This window comes from Elephas maximus, chromosome 17, assembly GCF_024166365.1.
Source record: "Elephas maximus indicus isolate mEleMax1 chromosome 17, mEleMax1 primary haplotype, whole genome shotgun sequence".
Lineage (NCBI taxonomy): Eukaryota > Metazoa > Chordata > Mammalia > Proboscidea > Elephantidae > Elephas > Elephas maximus.
This window is the reverse complement of record NC_064835.1, coordinates 21405629-21425367: the sequence shown is the minus strand read 5'-3', so window position 1 is coordinate 21425367 and position 19739 is coordinate 21405629.

Sequence of the window (19739 nt, the reverse complement as noted above, 5' to 3'; positions counted from 1 at the left end):
CCTTCCTCCTCCCCTCCTCAGAGTTTGAGAGAGTTAAAATAAGAGCAAAATAAATGCTTCAGGGCAGGGCACAAACTCCAAAAATGTAATATACCCCAGAAGTGGTGGTAGATGCTTGGAATACATCACTGCTTGCTTGGGATCTTTGGAGTTCACCTCTGGACCTTTGATGTGACATGTCATGGTGAACAGCCCTGACCTTCTACACCCCTTCCTTTGGGCTCTCTGGGTGGGTACTTGAGAATTCTATACACATAACTTAGGGGACTGGCTACCAGCAGTAAGAGAAGGATGTCTTCTCCAAACATCACTCTGCCTGTTAATCACTGAGTCCTTGAGGACAGGGACCATGCCTGCCTCGTTTTGTACACTGAGCACAGGAGTGAGAGGGTAAGACCCCACTGAGATGCTATTTCCTGCACCATGAGAGAGGTCGCTGGGCCTCTGCTGTTTTACTGGCCATCAAGCCCTAATGCTCTACCTGTGCTCAGAGGCCTATGGCATTAGCCAGGGCTATCATGAAAGAAAGGACAAGAAAGTTCCTGTGTTCACTGTAGGGTTAGAAAAGGAGGACAGGCAGTCTTGAGCTGGAATGGAGACATGGAAAAACGGCATCATGCAGGCAGGTAAGGTGCTAGGAGACAGTACCAAATCCCTGATGTACCCAGCTGGACTTGCAAAGAGATGTCCATTCCCATCCCCAGAGACACTGAGGTCAGGCCCCTGAATATTTGGTCTGTATGAGAGCACAGGGGAAGAAGGGGCCCTGAGAAGGAGACAGACAAAGATATCCATTCCAAGAAGGAGGGATGGGTTCTGCCAATGGCCTCCCTTCTCCGATTTGTCCCTCTCCTCCACTGTAACTTCTCTGGGTCCATGGCCAGGCAAGGAGCATGCTGGGGGTTTTCCAGAATGTTTTACTTCCAAGGTCAAGCCTGTACAGAGGCCACAGGGTCAGGAACCTGGGCAAATAGCCTGACCCATGGGAATCCAGACCACGGGAAGGGAAACCTATCTTTGCGGTAAATACTGCTGGCAGCTGTGGTACACTGCGGGGCGGGAAGGATGATTAAAGACAGACGTCAGACTAGGATCTCACTACACACAGTGAATAACACATGGACACGTGGACACCCAGTCACACATGTACATAAAGAGAAAGACACAAATTCAAAGATGCCACACAGAAATACTGCAGAGTACGAAGAGACATTGACCTGAAATACACATCTACATAGACCCAGAAACACCCTGGGTCAGAAATGCTCAAGCAGAAACAGGCAGAAATACACAAGCACATACAAAGCTGACTTGCACACATAACAAAAAGATACAGCCCATCTTGTAGACTCACAAACACATATATGCAGTCCAAATTCATCCTTCAAAGCCCTTTTCCTCTATAAAGCCTCCTAGGCCACCTCAGAACCAGGCCTGCCTATCCCTCCTCTAAACTCTCCTTTATAATTTCTGTTTCACTGCTTGTTCTTTAATAGGGACAGCCTTGGATTCACATGCATACCCCTGGTCTCAACAACTTAGCTGTGTGCTCTTAAAAAAATGTCAAGGGCTTACAGGAGATCAACTACCCTCATCCCTCACCTACGCACCCATCTCCACAAGGGCCCCCAATTTACTACTGGCTCCATCCCTGCAGGGCCCTAGGCCCCAGTCCCTTCAACACAGCAAACAGACACACCGCCCGATAGCCACCATGAAGATGCAGGTCTTGGTTCCCCAGGAGGGAGGTCATGACACATGGCGTGAGTACAGGTATAGTTCTAGCCCAATTTTTAATGTTAACCATAGTCCCACACCTGTCAACCCTAACCCCTACTCCAAACCTATTCCCAGGGACAACTCTAAACCCACAGTGCTTTTAAGTCCAAACTTTGGAATAACTGTACCTCAGGAAGGTAAGAAATGAATTCTTCCAAAAGCCTGAGTGAACTTGGAAGTGGATTCTTCCACAGTCAAGCCTCCAGATGAGAATGCATCCTAGTGAACACCTTGATTGCAGTCTTTTGAGACCATAAGCAAAGGACTAAGCTAAGCCCCGCCTATACTCCTGACCGCAGAAAATATGGCATAATAAATGGGTGTGGTTTTAAGCCACCAAGTTTGTGGTACGTTCTTATGCAGCAGGAGATAGGGAAAAAATAGGGAAAGAGAAGGCATCTAGGGAACCCTTCTCCTTCAGCTCTCTGTAAAGATAAGTAGCTCTGGAGTGTCTACAGCCCTCCTAATATGCCAGGGCTCCCTCATCCTGCATGATAAATAGAAAGTAACCTTGAGTGCCTTCACCTGATAATTGATATGAGAGTGGCATATGTTGGAAAAAGCTAAAAACAACAACAACAACAAAAGTGACAGTGATCTTGTAAAAGAAGGTGGGAAGGTTTTCCCCGGCCGTCATAAAGTAATGAAAACTCAAAAAAAAAAAACCCGTAGCTTTAAGAGGTAGCTCAAGATTTTCTTTGAGCTCAGAAGGGAGGAACAATCTAAATAGGATCACAAGGAGAAAATGTTCAATAAATATTTGTTGAATAAATTTTGCAAAGATGATTGGAGAAAACAAAGGATTTACTTGAGCTCATAGTGCCAGTATCCGCAAAGGGGCTCATCAGACCAAATGTTCAGAACTTGTTTCTAGAAACTACACAGTCACCAGCTCATCATATCCACTCTGATTCCTCAGAGGTGGAACCTTAGCAGTGAGTCAAGGCTAGGAGGGATGAGAACAGGTAACCCATACAGTAGCTATGGGTGATTTCTCTGACCATAGGAAGGGCTGCTAAGTTTTGGGATTTAGCCAATTTCCACAACTACAATGATAAGAAGAGGTCAACATCACCTGCATTTATCCTATGTCCTATGGCACTCTGTCCTGGCCCACAGGAAAGCAGCTGACCTAAAGGCACTGTTAGGGATTGAATTGTGTCCCCCCAAAATGTGCATCAACTTGGCTAGGCCATGATTCCCAGTATTGTGTGGTTGTCCTCCATTGCGTGATCTGATGTAATTACCCGTGAATGTGTTATGAATCCTAACCTCCATGATGTTAATGAGGTAGGACACAATCTATAGGACTTGGCCGTATCTTGAGTCAATCTCTTTTGAAATATAAAAGAGAGAAGCAAGCAAAGAGGAGGGGGACTTCATCACCATCAAACAAGAAGAGCAGGAGGGAAGCACGTTCTTTGTACCTGGGATCCCTGCACTGAGAAGCTCCTAGTGCAGGGGAAGACTTATGACAAGGATGTTCCCCAAAGCTGACAGAGAGAGAAAGCCTTCCCCTGGAGCTGGCACCCTGAATTTGGATGTCTAGCCTCCTGAACTGTGAGAGAATAAACTTCTCTCTGTTAAAGTCATCCACTTGTGATATTTCTCATAAAACACCACTAGATAAGTAAGACAGGCACTCACCCAAAACTTGAAAATGCATCTCCTCTGTCCTGGATTTGATCTGGAAGAATGTACCACAAGCACCACAAGTATATAAGGGTAAAAAATTGCAAGGTAGCAGATAATTGGCTTCTAGAAGCATATGCCTCAGGAATAGCAACTTCAACTAACACAGATGACCAAGGGGCTATGGAAAATCAGAGTAACTGGAAACTCTAAAAAATTTAGCATACACACACACACACATTCTGAGTGCACAGTGCACATCTGGGTGATTCAGATCAAATGAAGCTACAAGTGTGGCCAGTTTACCCAAAGGTTATGGACAAAAGTAATTTGGTAGAGTAACGGCAGGGGGGCTAAGAATGTGGCTGCCCAAAGAAGGAAAAACGGTAACTGAGTTTCAGTGTCACCTTTGAAAAGGCATAAAACCAAAAAACCAAACCAGCGGACATCAAGGGGATTCCCACTTACAGTGACCCTATGTGTTTCAGGGTAGAACTGTACTCCATAGTGTTTTCAAAGACTGTGACCTTGCAGGAGGACATCGCCAGATCTTTCTTCCGAGGTGCCTCTAGGTGGATTTGAACCACCTACCTTTCAGTTAGTACCTGAGTGTTTAACCATTTGAGCCACCCAACCCGTTGCCGTCGATTCCGACTCATAGTGACCCTATGGAACACAGTAGAACCGCCCCATAGGGTTTCTGAGAAGCAACTGTGGATTTGAATGGCCCACCTTTTGGTTAGCAGTCAAGCCCTTACCCACTGTGCCACCAGGGTCCTTGAGCCTCCCAGGGACTCCATAATATACGTTAACTCCTATAAGTACACTGCAAAGCTATATTTTCCCCTTAGGGTTCAATAACTGGCAGTATATGAACTCAAGAGCATAAAACATTTACTTATTTAGCACAGTACCTGGCAAGTTGGTAAAAACCCAGTAGCACTTAGTAAATATATGTGGTTCTCTGAGGTGATTATTGGGAAGGGGGGATGGGGATGAAGGAGGAAGTTGTAACGGGAAAGATGATCATGTCTCCAGCTGGACACTGATGGTCTTGCTTCGTTGGTCCTAAGCTTGTGAACAACTTCTGACAGAGCTTGGCCATTGAGATGAAAGCGTGGCGTGGATAATGATATTCCTAATAGAAATGAGAGTAAATCAATCTGGGAAATGCGGATACCAGAAAGCAAGCAGCTCTGCTTGAAGACAGACATGTGAGACTGGGAGATAAAAGATTCTGGAACTGAAGAGAAAGGAAAATTTTTGCATAAATAATATCCATTTAGGGGCTGATATGCGGGGGAAAAAAATAAAAACGTGAAGAGTGCAAGAAATGGGCCTAGGGAGGTCCTCTCGTTTATGTTTGGGGGGGAGAGTGTCATATACACATGTGACAAAGTAGAATAAGAATGTAATTAGAGAATATGTGGAAGATCAGAAGGTGAAAAATCCAGGCAGTAAGGATATTGGTCAGCTTTGAAACGAATATATTCAAATGGAACTGCGGTGAGCTATTCTCTCCACATTTATTTCCTTTTCAGATAGTGTTTTTGAGAAGATTTACAGCAACCTGCTGACATCCTTCACTTCCATGCTGGAACTATTTGCAGAATATTTGTGATTGGGCTAGAATTAAACCGTATTCTTAGGATCTGTATCATCTTAATATTCACCTAACAGACCGGGCTTGGTTCTTCCTCTCACTGCTTTAATCCCCAGGAAGGCCCCTGCTCCTAAGGAGGTTGTATTAGTTACCTAATGCTGCTTAAGAAATTGTCCCCAAACTTAGTGGTCTAAAACAACAAAGAGTATGTGGGTCAGGAATTTGGGAGCGTTTTTAGAAGGGTGCTTCTGACTTCCATGAGGTTGCAGTCCAGACATCCGCCAGGGCAGCAGTCATCTGAAAGCTTGACTGGAGCTACAGGGTCTGCTTCCAAGTTCACTCACATGGCTGAGGGCCAGAGGTTTCAGGACCAGGACACCTGAGCCTATCCATTGAGCAGATTGAACATCCTAACAATAGGGCATTCTCTTCCATAGAGGCAAGTCCAGAGACCGCCCTTGGGGGTCCGTAGTTACACTGAGGAGCCCAAGGAGACAAATAACAGAGAGACTCCTGGAGAGGCTCCGTTCACACAGGGGTGCTCCATGGCGGCGGCTCTCCAACCCTCCTCAGGAACCCTCTCAAGGGGCCAGAGGCAGCAGGCACTTAGGATTACTCTCCTACACAGGGGCACCTTGAGGGCGGCTCCCATACAAACACCTCAGAGTCCCCGGAGTGCCGCCCGCAGCCCTACCCCTTGGGGTGCCTGCCAGGTCCCGCTGTCCTCGCTCCCGCTTACCGGGATGTCCGGGCGCGGGACGCGGCTGCCGGGCTGCCGGGCTGTACACCGCGGAGCCCTTTGCCGCTCGGCGGGCCAGCGTACCGGGGCCCAACGCCGGGAGCAGAGGGCGCAGGCGTCGCTGCAGGCTGAGGCGGCGGCGGCGTTGGGGCGCGCGACCGCAGCACTCCAGCCCTCCCGGCCCCCCTACGCCAGCCGCTGCGGCGCGCGCGCCCGCCCCTCCCCGCCCAGTTGGGCACCGGCGTTGGGGAGCGAGCTGCGGAGGGACCGCGGGAGGGCGGCGGCCTGGCCGGGACTCGGCGTCAGGCTCCCATGAGCCCTCTGCCCAGGTGCCAGTGGGCGTCCCCCGCCAGCGCCTGGCACTGCGGCGGGGGGACTGAGCCAGCTGGGCCGCCCGCGGCGAGGTCAGTGTGAGTCCTGAGAAGGTGGCCTAGGAGGGGGGCGTCGCAGGGGGCCGAGGCCGCTCACAGTTCCTGCCCACGCCAAGGCTAGGGCGGGGGTCCCGTATGTCCTGCCGCGGGCATCTGCCTGGGTGGCGAAAATGACTCTGACAGCAGCCCCAGCCAGGGCCCTACTTCCCCCACCAGGCTGTGCTGCCCACCCAGGCTTCCGTGCCCCTGCTCCTGGGGCTCTTAACTTCCTGGTATGCCACCAGGCCTCTGAGTGCCCAAGAGTTCGCTGTTCTCTGAGACTGGTGGTCTTCCATCTCCAGCAGTAAAGCCATACCCTATTGTAACCTAATTTTTGCTGTGGCAACCTTGTTCCTCTGACTATCCACTGTGCAGTTCTGAGAGCTATAAAGTGCATTACATTAAACTAGATGCTGTGTAAAAAGTGAGGGTAACAAAAATGATATTAAGTCTTAAGCCCCTAACACTAATTATAAAGCACTAAGTGAAGAAATACAAATGATATGTTGAGGACCTTTTTATTAAAATTATATTTAAATTTTTTTTTAAATTTTTTGTTGTACTTTAAGTGAAAGTTTACAAATCCAATTAGTCTCTCACACAAAAACCATGCTATAGACTCAAATTTTTTTTTTATAGACTCCCAATTGCTCTCCCTCTGATGAGACAGCCCTCTCCCCCCGCCCCCCACTCTCTCTTTTCCTGTCCATTTCGCCAGCTTCTAACTGCCTCTACCCTCTCATCTCCCCTCCAGGCAGGACATGCCAACATGGTCTCAAGTGTCCACCTGATCCAAGAAGCTCACTCCTCACCAGCATCCCTCTCCAACCCACTGTCTAGTTGAATCCATGTCTGAAGAGTTGGCTTTGGGAATGGTTCCTGTCCTGGGCCAACAGAAGATCAGGGGGCCATGACCACCGGGGTCCTTCTAGTCTCAGACCATTAAGTCTGGTCTTTCCATGACAATTTGAGGTCTGCATCCCACTGATCTCCTGCTCCCTCAGGGGTTCTCTGTTATGATCCCTGTCAGGGCATTCATTGGTTGTAGCCTGGCACCATCTAGTTCTTCTGGTCTCAGGATGATGTAGTCTCTGGTTTATGTAGCCTTTTCTGTCTCATGGCTCGTAATTACCTCGTGTCCTTGGTATTCTTCATTCTTGTTTGATCCAGGTGGGTTGAACCAATTGATGCGTCTTAGATCTCCGCTTGCTAGTGTTTAAGGCCCCAGAGGCCACATTCCAAAGTAGGATGCAGGATGTTTTCTTAATAGATTTAATTATGCCAGTTGACTTAGATGTCCCCTGAAAGCATGGTCCCCAAACCCCGCCCCTGCTACGCTGGCCTTCGAAGCATTCGGTTTATGCTGGGTACTTCTTTGCTTTTGGCTTAGTCCAGTTGTGCTAACCCCACCTGTATTGTGTGTTGTCCTTCCTGTCACCTAAAGTAGTTCTCATCTACCGTCTAATTAGTGAATGCCCCTCTCCCACCCTCGCTCCCTTCCCCCCTCATAACCATCAAACAATATTTTCTTCTCTGTTTAAACTATTTCTTGAGCTCTTATAATAGTGGTCTTATACAATATTTGACCTTTTGCAGCTGACTAATTTCACTCACCATAATGCCTTCCAGATTCCTCCATGTTATGTAATGTTTCACAGATTCATCACTGTTCTATATCGATGGGTAATATCCTCTTGTGTGAATATACCATAATTTATCCATTCATCCAACGATGGGCACCTTGGTTGCTTCCATCTTTTTGCTATTGTGAACAGTGCTGTAATAAATATGGTTGTGCGTATATCTGTTCGTGTAAAGGCTCTTATTTCTCTAGGATATATTCCAAGGAGTGGGATTGCTGGATCCCATGGTAGTTCTATTTGTAGCTTTTTAAGGAAGCACCAAATTGATTTCCAAAGTGGTTGTACCATTTGATATTCCCACCAGCAGTGTATAAGTGTACCAATTTCTCCACAGCCTCTCCAACACTTATTAGTTTGTGTTTTTTGGATTAATGCCAGCTTTGGAGTGACGTGAAATTTCATTGTAGTTTTGATTTGCATTTCTCTAATGGCTAATGATCATGAGCATTTCCTCATGTGTCTTTTAGCTACCCGAATGTCTTCTTTAGTGAGGTGTCTGTTCATATCTTTTGCCCATTTTTTAATTGGTTATTTGTCTTTTTGTAGTTGAGTTTTTGCAGTATCATATAGATTTTAGAGATCAAGCGCTGTCATAGCTAAAAACTCTTTCCCAGTCTGTAGGTAGTCTTTTTACTCTTTTGGTGAAGTCTTTTGATGAGCATAGGTGTTTGATTTTGAGGAGCTCCCAGTTGTCTAGTTTTTCTTCCGCATTGTTAGCAATGTTTTGTATACTGTTTATGCCACGTATTAGGGCTCTTAACGTTGTTCCTATTTTTTCTTCCATGATCTGTATCATTTTAGATTTTATATTTAGGACTTTGATCCATTTTGAGCTCGTTTTTGTGCATGGTGTGAAGTATGGGTCTTATATCATTTTTTTGCAGATGGATATCCAGTTATGCCAGCACCGTTTGTTTAAAAGAGTGTCTTTCCTCCCATTTAACTGCTTTGGGGCCTTTGTCAAATATCAGTAGCTCATATGTGGACGGATTTATGTCTGGATTCTCAATTCTGTTCCATTGGTCTATGTATCTGTTGTTGTACCAGTACCAGGCTGTTTTGACTACTGTGGCTGTATAATAGTTCTAAAATCAGGTAGAGTAAGGCATCCCACTTTGTTCTTTTTCAGTAATGCTTTACTTATCAGGGGCCTCTTTTCCTTCCATATGAAGTTGGTGATTTGTTTCACCATCTCATTAAAGAATGTCGTTGGAATTTGAATCGGAAGTGCATTAAATGTATAGATCTCTTTTGGTAGAATAGACATTTTTATAATGTTAAGTCTTCCTGTCCATGAGCAAGATACGTTTTTCCACTTATGTACATCTCTTTTGGTTTCTTGCAGAAGTGTATTGTAGTTTTCTTTGTATAAGACTTTTACATCTCGGGTAAGATTTATTCCTAAGTATTTTATCTTCTTGGGGGCTACTGTAAATGGTATTGATTTGGTGCTTTCCTCTTCAATGCTTTTTTTTGTTGGTGTAGAAGAATCCAACTGATTTTGTATGTTTATTTTGTATCCTTGATACTCTGCTGAACTCTTCTATTAGTTTCAGTCATTTTCTTGAGGATTCCTTAGTGTTTTCTGTGTATAAGAGCATGTCATCTGCAAATAGAGATAATTTTACTTCTTCCTTGCCAATCTGGATGCCCTTTATTTCTTTATCTAGCCTAATTGCTCTGGCTAGGACCTCCAGCACAATATTGAATAAGAGAGGTGATAAAGGGCATCCTTGTCTCGTTCCCATTCTTAAGGGGAGTGCTTTCAGGCTCTCTCCATTTAGGATGATATTGGTTATTGGCTTCGTATAAATGCCCTTTATTGTGTTCAGGAATTTTTTTTTTTTAAATAATTTTTATTGTGCTTTAAGTGAAAGTTTACAAATCAAGTCAGTCTGTCGCATATAAGCTTATATACACCTTATTACGTACTCCCATTTACTCTCCCCCTAATGAGTCAGCCCGCTCCCTCCTTCTAGTCTCTCCTTTCATGACCGTTTTGCCAGTTTCTAACCCTCTCTACCCTCCCATCTCCCCTCCAGACAGGAGATGCCAACACAGTCTCAAGTGTCCACCTGATACAAGTAGCTCACTCTTCATCACCATCTGTCTCCAACCCATTGTCCAGTCCCTTCCATGTCTGATGAGTTGTCTTCGGGAATGGTTCTTGTCCTGGGTCAACAGAAGGTTTGGGGACCATGACCACCAGGATTCTTCTAGTCTTAGTCAGACCATTAAGTCTGGTCTTTTTATGAGAATTTGGGGTCTGTGTCCCACTGATCTCCTGCTCCCTCAGGGGTTCTCTGTTGTGCTCCCTGTCAGGGCAGTCATCGGTTGTGGCCGGGCACCATCTAGTTCTTCTGGTCTCAGGATGATGTAAGTCTCTAGTTCATGTGGCCCTTTCTGTCTCTTGGGCTCATAGTTATTGTGTGACCTTGATGACCTTGGTGTTCTTCATTCTTCTTTGACCCAGATGGGTTGAGACCAATTGATGCATCTTAGATGGCCACTTGTTAGCATTTAAGACCCCAGACGCCACACTTCAAAGTGGGATGCAGAATGTTTTCTTAATAGAATTTATTTTGCCAATTGTATATTGAGGAATTTTCCTTCTATTCCGATTTTCCTGAGAGTTTTTATTATGAATGTGCATTGAACCTTGCCAAATGCCTTTTCTGCATCAATTGATAAAATGATGTGATTCTTGTCTTTTAATTCTGTGATAAAAATTACATGAATTGTTTTTCTAATGTTGAACCATCCCTGCGTACCTGGTAGGAATCCCACTTGGTCATGGTGAATTTTTTTTTTTTTTTTTTTTGATATGTTGTTGAATTCTATTGGCTAGAATTTTTTTGAGGATTTTTGCTTCTAAGTTCATGAGGGATATAGGTCGTTAATTTTCTTTTCCTTTTTTTTTTTTTTTTTGTGGTGTCTTTACCTGGTTTTGGTTTCAGGGATATGCTGGGTTCATAGAATGAGTTTGGGAGTATGCTGTCATTTTCTATGCTTTGAAATACCTTCAGTAGTAGTGGTGTGAACTGTTCTCTGAAAGTTTGGTAGAGGTCTGCGGTGAAGCCGTCAGGGCCAGGGCTTTTTTTTTGTTGGGAGTTTTTTGATTACCTTTTCAATCTCTTCTTTTGGTATGGGTCTATTTAGTTGTTCTACCTCTGTTTGTGTTACTTTAGGTAGGTAGTGTTTTTCTAGGAAATCATCCATTTCTTCTAGGTCTCCAAATTTGTTAGAGTACAATTTTTCATAGTAATCTGGTGTGATACTTTTAATTTCAGTTGGCTCTGTTGTCATATTGCCCATCTCATTTCTTTTTCAGGTTATTTGCTTCCTCTCCTGTTTTTCTTTTGTCAGTTTGGCCAATGGTTTACCAATTTTTTTTATTTTTTCATAGAATCAGCTTTTGGTCTTGTTAATCCTTTCAGTTGTTTTTCTGTTTTCTATTTCATTTAGTTCTGCTCTATTTTTTCTTATTTGTTTTTTTCTGGTGCCTGGGGGTTTCTTTTGTTGCTCTCTTTCTATTTGTTCAAGTGGTAGGGATAATTCTTTGATTTTGGCCCTTCTTTTTGGATGTCTGCATTTATTGATATAAATTGACCTCTGAGCACTGCTTCTGCCATGTCTCAAAGGTTCTGATAGAAAGTGTTTTCATTATCATTGGATTCTATGAATTTCTTTATCCCATCCTTAATGTCTTCTCTAATCCAGTCTTTTTTGAGCAGGGTATTGTTCATTTTCCAAGTGTTTCATTTCTTTTCCCTGCTTTTTCTGTTATTGATTTCTACTTTTATGGCCTTATAGTCAGAGAAGGTACTTTGCAATATTTCGGTGTTTTGGATTCTGCTAAGGCTTGCTTTATGACCTAATATGTGGTCTATTCTAGAGAATGTTCCATGTGCACTAGAAAAGAAAATATACTTGTTTGCTGTTGGGTGGAGTGTTCTGTATATGTCTATGAGGTTAAGTTGGTTTTATATGGCATTTAGATCTTCCGTGTCTTTATTGAGCTTCTTTCTGGATGTCCTGTCCTTCACTGAAAGTGGTGTGTTGAAGTCTCCTACTCTTATTGTGGAGCTGTCTATCTCACTTTTCAATGATAGAGATTGTTTTATGTATCTTGCAGCGCTGTCATTGGTGCATACTTAATATGGTTATATCTTCTTGGTGTATTGTCCTTTTAATCATTATACAGTGTCCTTCCTTATCCTTTCTGATGGATTTAACTTTAAAGTCTATTTTGTTAGAAATTAATATTGCCACTCCTGCTCTTTTTTGATTGTTTTTTCCTTGATATATTTTTTTCCATCCTTTGAGTTTTAGTTTGTGTCTCTAAGCCTATGGCGTGTCTCCTTTAGGCAGCATATAGGTGGATCCTGTTTTTTTAATCCATTCTGCCATTCTGTGTCTCTTTTTTGGTTCATTTAGTCCAATTATGTTTAGTGTAATTATGGGTAGGTATGAACTTGGTGCTGTCATTTTGATGTCCTTTTTTGTGTGTTGTTGACAGTTTCTTTTTCCCACTTAATTTTTTGTGCTAAGTTTATATATTGTCTTTTCCTCATATTCATTGTGTATTTTGTTTCTGCTGAGTCTCTAGTTTTTTTTATTCTATTTTATTTTGGTATGTAGAATAGTTTGTCTCCTTTGTGGTTACCTTAATATTTACTCCCATTTTTCTAAATTTAAACCTAACTGTTGTGTCTTTATATCACCTTGTCTTCCTCTACATATGAAAGATCTATGACTACATTTCTTAGTCCTTCTTTATTGTTTTAATGTTGTCTTCTTTTACATGATAACATTCCTATTTCCCTGTTTTGAGCATTTTTTTTTTTTCTTATCTTGATTTATTTTTGTGATTTCCCCATCTGGGTTGATATCTGATTGCTCTGTCCAGTGTTCTAGTCTTGGGTTGATACCTGCTGTTATTGATTTTCAAAACAAAGAAGCCCCTTTACTATTTCTTGTAGTTTTGATTTGGTTTTTATGAATTCCCTAATCTTCTTCTTATCTAGAAATGTCCTAATTTCACCTTCATATTTGAGAGACAGTTTTGCTGGATATATGATTCTTGGCTGGCAGTTTTTTTTTTCCTTCAATACTTTATATAAGTCATCCCATTGCCTTCTTGCCTACATGGTTTCTGCTGAGTAGTCAGAGCTTATTCTTATTTACTCTCCTTTGCAGGTGATTTTTCGTTTATCCCTAGCTGTTCTTAAAATTCTCTCTTTCGCTTTGGTTTTGGCAAGTTTGATTATAGTATGTCTTGGACACTTTCTTTTAAAATCTACCTTATGTTGAATTCATTGAGCATTTTGGATAAACATCTTCCAATCTTCCACGATATCAGGAAATTTTCCTGTCAACAAATCTCCAGCAATTCTCTTTATATTTTCTGTTCCCTGTTCTGGTACTCCAGTCACTCATAGGTTGTTTTCTTGATAGAGTCCACAAGATTCTTAAGTTTTCTTCTGTTTTTTTAATTCTTTTATCTGATTTTTCTTCAAATGTATTAGTGCCAAGTGCTTTATCTTCAAGTTCAGAAATTCTGCCTTCCACCTGCTCAATTCTGCTCCTCTGGCTTCCTATGGAATTGTCTAATTCTGTAATTTTATTGTTAATCTTCTGAGTTTCTGATTGCTGTGTGTCTATGGATTTTTCCAGCTTATTAAATTTTTCATTATGTTTCTGAATAACATTTTTAATTTCTTCAACTGGTTTCGCTTTGAGTTCCTTCACTTGTTTTGCATATTGCCTTATTTCCTTCCTGATATCTTGAAGTGTTCTATATGTTAATCTTTTGTATTCTGCCTCCGGTAATTCCAGGAAGGCGCTTTCATCTGGAAGATTTCCTGATTCGTTGTTTTGAGAGCTTGTTGAATTGATCATGGTCTGTTTTTTTATGTGATTTAATATTGACTGTTGTCTTTGAGCCATCTATAAGTTATTTTACTATTTTATTTTGTTTGCTTACTGTGTCATAGCTTCTTGCTTTGCTTTGTTTTGTTTTGGTATACCCCAATGGGTTGCTTGAGTGAGGTAGCTTGATCATTTTCACCTTTAAAGCTCTGATATTCTGCCTCCAGGTGGCTGGAGGTGTTATCAGGTATGTCAGTCTAGGAGTCCATTCACTTTTCTTGTATGGATTCAGCTCCGTGTCCAGGTAGCTGGCCATCAAGAGTGTGGTACGGGCTGTGTCCTACAGTCTTAGAGGGGCAGGGGTGATTGGTGAAGGTACCAGTATCTGGTTGCAGCAGGGGTTCACGCTGTGAATAAGGCTGGGGACTGAGCATCATCCCCTGTGTCTCTGAGGAAAGTACGTCTCTCTTCCCTATAGCGTACAGGTGGGTGGGTTCTGTAGACAGTCTGTGGGCACCCAACATTTTGGTTGTAAGGACTGCGAGTTACCAGTTATCCTTGGACCCCTGTCGCGGGTGGCTGTGTGGCCTGTATGTAGCCACCAGCCCTTAGGCCCCTGATGTGGGTAGGTGAGGACCCTGTTAATAGGCAAAGCAGTGTCAAGGATCAAATACCAATCTCTCCACTGCACAGCTGAAACAATTGTAGTCTGCCAACAGGGGTCCACTGTCCTGAAATAGGCCCACACAGGTCCATGAAGGGGGGAAAGGTACTCAAAGTCCATGGACCATATATGCCTAGACAAGAGCTGCTTCTGTCCTGAGCTCCCCCGGTTAGTGGAGCTGGCAATTTATTTTTTCCCCAACAGAGAATTTATTCCTTCTCCAAGGCCAGAAGGATGGCTCTCGGTGCTCACCAGGGGCCTGTCTCAGGCCCAGGGATATCAACAGTCCCTGAGGCCAGCTTGGGGGCGGGGGGCAGGGTAAAATATATGCAAGTACTTAGCCTTTGCCAAGAGTGCTGTTCTTCTCTGGTTCCAGATGTGTGAGTAGGCTATGTGGCTGGCTGCTTCTCCTTGAGGAAACTGCGGCCAAAGCTAGTATCAGCCCACCTCAGCCGCTCCTGGGAATGGTGCCTGAGGGCTCCCAGCAATTCAGGTCCAGTAACTCCTCTCTGCTTCTGAACAGTCTCTTCCTCCCCCTGCCACTTAGTTGTTTTCTAACTTTTCCTTTGATGTTCAGGGCTCCTATCTTGTCATAAATATACTCGTTTCTCTTGTTTTTCCAGGTCTTTGTTGTAAGAGGGCTCACTGGAAGTGTCTGTTTATTCCACCATCTTGGTCCCGCCTCTATGTTTTACTTCCTTTTTATTTTGATGGGTAGATTTGATTTGGTAGCTTCCTTTATGTTTACCTTGAGATTTACGTTTATTTTTCTAAGTTTAAACCAGTCTTTTATTTCCTAATATCACCTTAACTTTCTCTCCATATTGAAGTTCTGTGATTACACTGCTTATTTCCTCTTTTTAGATTTGACATTGTCATTGTTTACATATTGGTGCCTCTGATTCCCTATTTTCAGTCTTTTAGCTTTGATTTTTATTGTGAATCCTCTGTCTGGGTTGATAACTGGCTGATCTGTCCTGTGTTCTAGACTTGGATTTTTTTTCTGATGTTACTTCTCTAACTGGAGGACTCCCTTTAATATGTCTTGTAATTTCAGCATGGTCTTTTCAAATTCTCTTAATTTCTGTTTATCTGGAAATTACTTAATTTCATCATCATATTTGGGAGACAGTTTTACTGACTATGTAATTCTTAGCTGGCATTTCTTTTTCCTTCAAGGCTTTCTATATGTCATCCCATTGCCTTCTTGCCTGCATTGTTTCTACTGTGCAGTCAGAGTTTTTTCTTATTGGTTCTCCTTTGTAGGTGACTTTTTGTTTATCCCCAGCCACTCTCAAGATTCTTTCTTTTTCTTTGGTTTTGGAAAGTTTGGTTATGATATGTTTTGGTGACTTTCTTTTGGGGTCTAACCTGCATGGTGTTTGTTTGTCTTTCATGGTATTAGGGATGTTTTCTGCCAGCAAATCTTCAACAATTCTCTCTGTGTATTCTGTTACTCTCCCCTGTTCTGGTTTGGTACTCAGATCACTCGGAGGTTTTTCCTCTTGATAGTATCCCACATAATTCTTAGGCTTTCTTCATTTTTTTTTTTTTCTGATTTTTCCTCAGACAAATTAGTGTCGAAGGATTTATCTTAAATCTCAGTAATTCTGTCTTCCCTTGTCTATATTCTGTTCTTATCACCATCTGTTGAGTTGTCTAAGTCTGAAATTTGATGGTTACTCTTTTGAATTTCTATTTTCTGTTGCTGTATGGTTTCCAGCAGCGTGATTATTCTGTCATTTTTTTCTTGTATTGTTTTCCTGAATCCTTCTATTGATGAACAAAGAATAAAGAAGATTGAAGAAGAATCAATGCCTTTGAATTATGGTGTTGGCAAAGAATATTTAATATACCACAAACTGCCAGAAGAATGAGTAAATCTGTTCTGGAAGAAGTACAGCCACAATGCACCTTAGATGCAATATGGTAAGACTTTGTCTCACGTACTTTCAACATGTTATCAGGAGGGATGAGTCCCTGGAGAAGGACATCCTGCTTGGTAGAATAGAGTGTCAGAGAAAAAGAGGAAGACCCTCAGTGAGATGAATTGACACAGTGGCTGCAACAATGGACTCAAGCATAACAAAGATTATGAGAATGGCACAGGACCAGGCAGTGTTTCGTTCTGTTGTACATAGGGTCTCTGTGAGTGGGAACAGACTCGAGGGCACCTAACAATGACAACAACAACAAAATTTCTCTCTCATATTGGACTTTTCCACAAGACAACCCAAACTACATTTTAATTCCCAAAATAATATAACAATATATCTTGGATTCTCTAGGAGAATCCTAACCTCAAATATTCTGTTGCTATGTTAGCCCATGATTCACACATTATGTTTAAAGCAGGACTCTGATGACTCTAGGTCTGAAGACAGATTTGTTTGTTATTCTGGCAGTCTATTGTATATTTAATATTCTTCACCAACAGCATAATTCAAAGGCATCAATTCTTCTTTGCTCTTCCTTATTCATTGTCCCGCTTTGGAATGCGTAGAGGCTATGGAAAATACTATGCCGTGGTACAGGCACATCTGAGTCCTGTACCTGACACCTTTGCTTTTTAACACTTTAAAGAGGTCTTTTGTAGCAAGTTTGCCAATGGAATAAGTCATCTGATTTCTTAATTGCTGCTTCCCTGAGCATTCATTGTGGATCCAAAGTGAAATGAAATCCTTGACAAATTCAGTATTTTCTCTGTTTATCATGATGCTGTTTATTGGTCCAGTTGTGAGGATTTTTGTCTTCTTTATGTTGAGGTGCAATCCATACTGAAGGTTTGATCTTCAGCAGTAAGTGCATCAAATCCTCTTCACAAAGCACTGTAAATCCCAAGAATGATGAAAAGAAAAACCACACTTAAGTATATCAGAGGGAAGCTACTAAAAAAGTAAAGGCAAAGAGAAAATTATAAATGTGGTAAAGAAATGGCTACTATTTTTACAGAAACAACAATTTGATATCTTAATTCTTAAAAGATAAAAGTCAGAACAAAATGAGAAAAATTAATTTTTTTTTTTTTTGTATTTTAGATGGTTTACAGAGCAAATTAGATTCTCATTAAGCATTTAATACATGTATTGTTTTGTGACATTGGTTGCCAACCCCACAACATGTCAACCCTCTCCCCTTCTTGAACTTGGGTTCCCCACTACCAGCTTTTTTGTTCCCTCCTGCCTTTTTGTCCATGCCCCTGGGCTGTGTGCCCATTTAGTCTTGTTTTGGTTTATGGGCCTGTCTAATCTTTGGCTGAAGAGTGAACCTCCGGAGTGACTTCGTTACTGGGCTATAAGGGTTTCTGGTGGTCAGACTCTCAGAGTTTCTCCAGTCTCTGTTAGACCAGTAAGTTTAGTTGTTTTTGTGTTTTCGTGAGTTAGAATTGTGTGCTGCATTTTTCTCCAGCTCTGTTTGGGGCCCTGTATTGTGAGTACTGTCAGAGCAGTCAGTGGGAAAACATTTTTAAAGCACTACACAAAATAATAATCAACCTAGAATTTTATGCAAACTGTCAATATACTTAAAAAGTGATTTTTGGAAAATAAAAGTATTTCTACATGAATAAAAAAGTAATAATTGCCTCTATTAGGTACGAACTTCAAAGGACGTCTTCTCACACAAAGAAAATAAACAGAATGGAAATTTCTGTCTACACAATGTAATAAAGAATAGCAAATTTACAGGGACATAAAAAAGGCATTTTTGTCAACTTAAAAGTTCTTTGAAAGGTTAATACTATTGAATAATAATAACAATGTATTTTAAATATTGTAACTTAAGTAGAAGTAAAATGGTTAACAACTGTAGTACAGATCAAGGGAGGAGATAAGTGGCAGTATACTGTAAATTTCCTACGTTATACATGACATGGTGTGATATTACTTGAAAATAGACTATAATAATAAACTAAAGTTGCAAAACCAATATCAATCATCAAAAATAAAAACAAAAGCATAACTGATAAGTCAATGTTTTTAATGCTGTTGTTAGATGCCGTCAAGATGATCTCAACTCCTATCGATCCCACATGGCAGAATAAAACAGCCCCAAAGGTTTTCTTAACTGTAATCTTTACAGAAGTATATCATCAGATCTTTCTCTTATGAAGCTGCTGGATGAGTTTAGCAGTTCAGAAGCAGATCGGTTAACCATTTTCCTCACCAGGTCACCAGGATTCTTTGACAAGCCAATAAAACCAAAACCAAACTCTTTGCCATGGAGTCAATTCTGACTCATAGCAACCCTATAAGACAGAGTAGAACTGCCCCACAGGGTTTTGAAGGCATGGCTGGTGGATTCAAACTGCCAACCTTTTGATTAGAAGCCGAGTTCGTAACCACTGCGCCAGTGGGGCTCCTAAACAAGCCAATAGTAGAGATAAAACAGAATACAAAAAAAAAAAAAAAAACGAAGAAAGATTGTTTGTTACAAATAGAAAACAGGTAGCAATATGGTAAATTTAAACGTAATCATATCAAAATTACTTTAAATATAATCTAAACACTCCAAAAGCAGAGAATGTCGGGGGAAAAAAAATAGAAGTACCTATGTTCTAAAAAAATAAAATTACCAACCAGAAACCACACACACGCACACACACACACATTTTAAATGTAAAGTTAAGGCAGTTAAACAGTAAAAAGATGGAAAAAAATACAATGTAAAAACAAAGTTAAAATAGCTATATCAATATCAGTGAAATTAGATATCAGAAAAAGAAATCTACCAGGGAAAAAGAAGGATATTTTTCGATGGCAAAATGGTCAATTCATCAGTAATACGTGAAAACACAAATATGTATGCACCTAACAACAGGGTTTCATAATAGATATGTCTATCTCAGTGAGGTCTTGCTCTTCAGATAGGTGGGACTGCCGTACTTTGAATACCAGTTTGCTGCTTTGCAGTCAGGAAATTGTCTCCTAGCAGAGAGCAAACATGGTTGTGAGGCGTAGATGATGAGTTTTTCTTTACTCAGTAATCATAGTTTTGTAATACTTGTCCATGGCCTACAAACAGTTAACATATATTTTGTCCAGTTTTTTAAAAATTGTTTTCAGTCTAAAATGATGTCATCTATCAGATCTAGAGTGCCAACATACTGACAGTGTTTGGCTAAAAACAAAAAAACTCAAATTTCTTCAATATGCTGTAACACATTTTTTTTTTTTTTCCATCTTTATTTCCTTTTTGAATTTGCTCAACTGATAATGAGCCCAGTCCTCAAATCTTTGTCTCTCATCTTTCAGTTGTTTGTTTGGATGGTTCAAGCATCCTCCTGTATTTTTGTCAAAATCCCAACCTGTCATCTCAGGAGAAGATAGCCTGTGTTTTCCAAGGCAATGATCCTCATGCTCATTTCCCTGTTCTACACTCTGAGGACAAAAATGCCCCA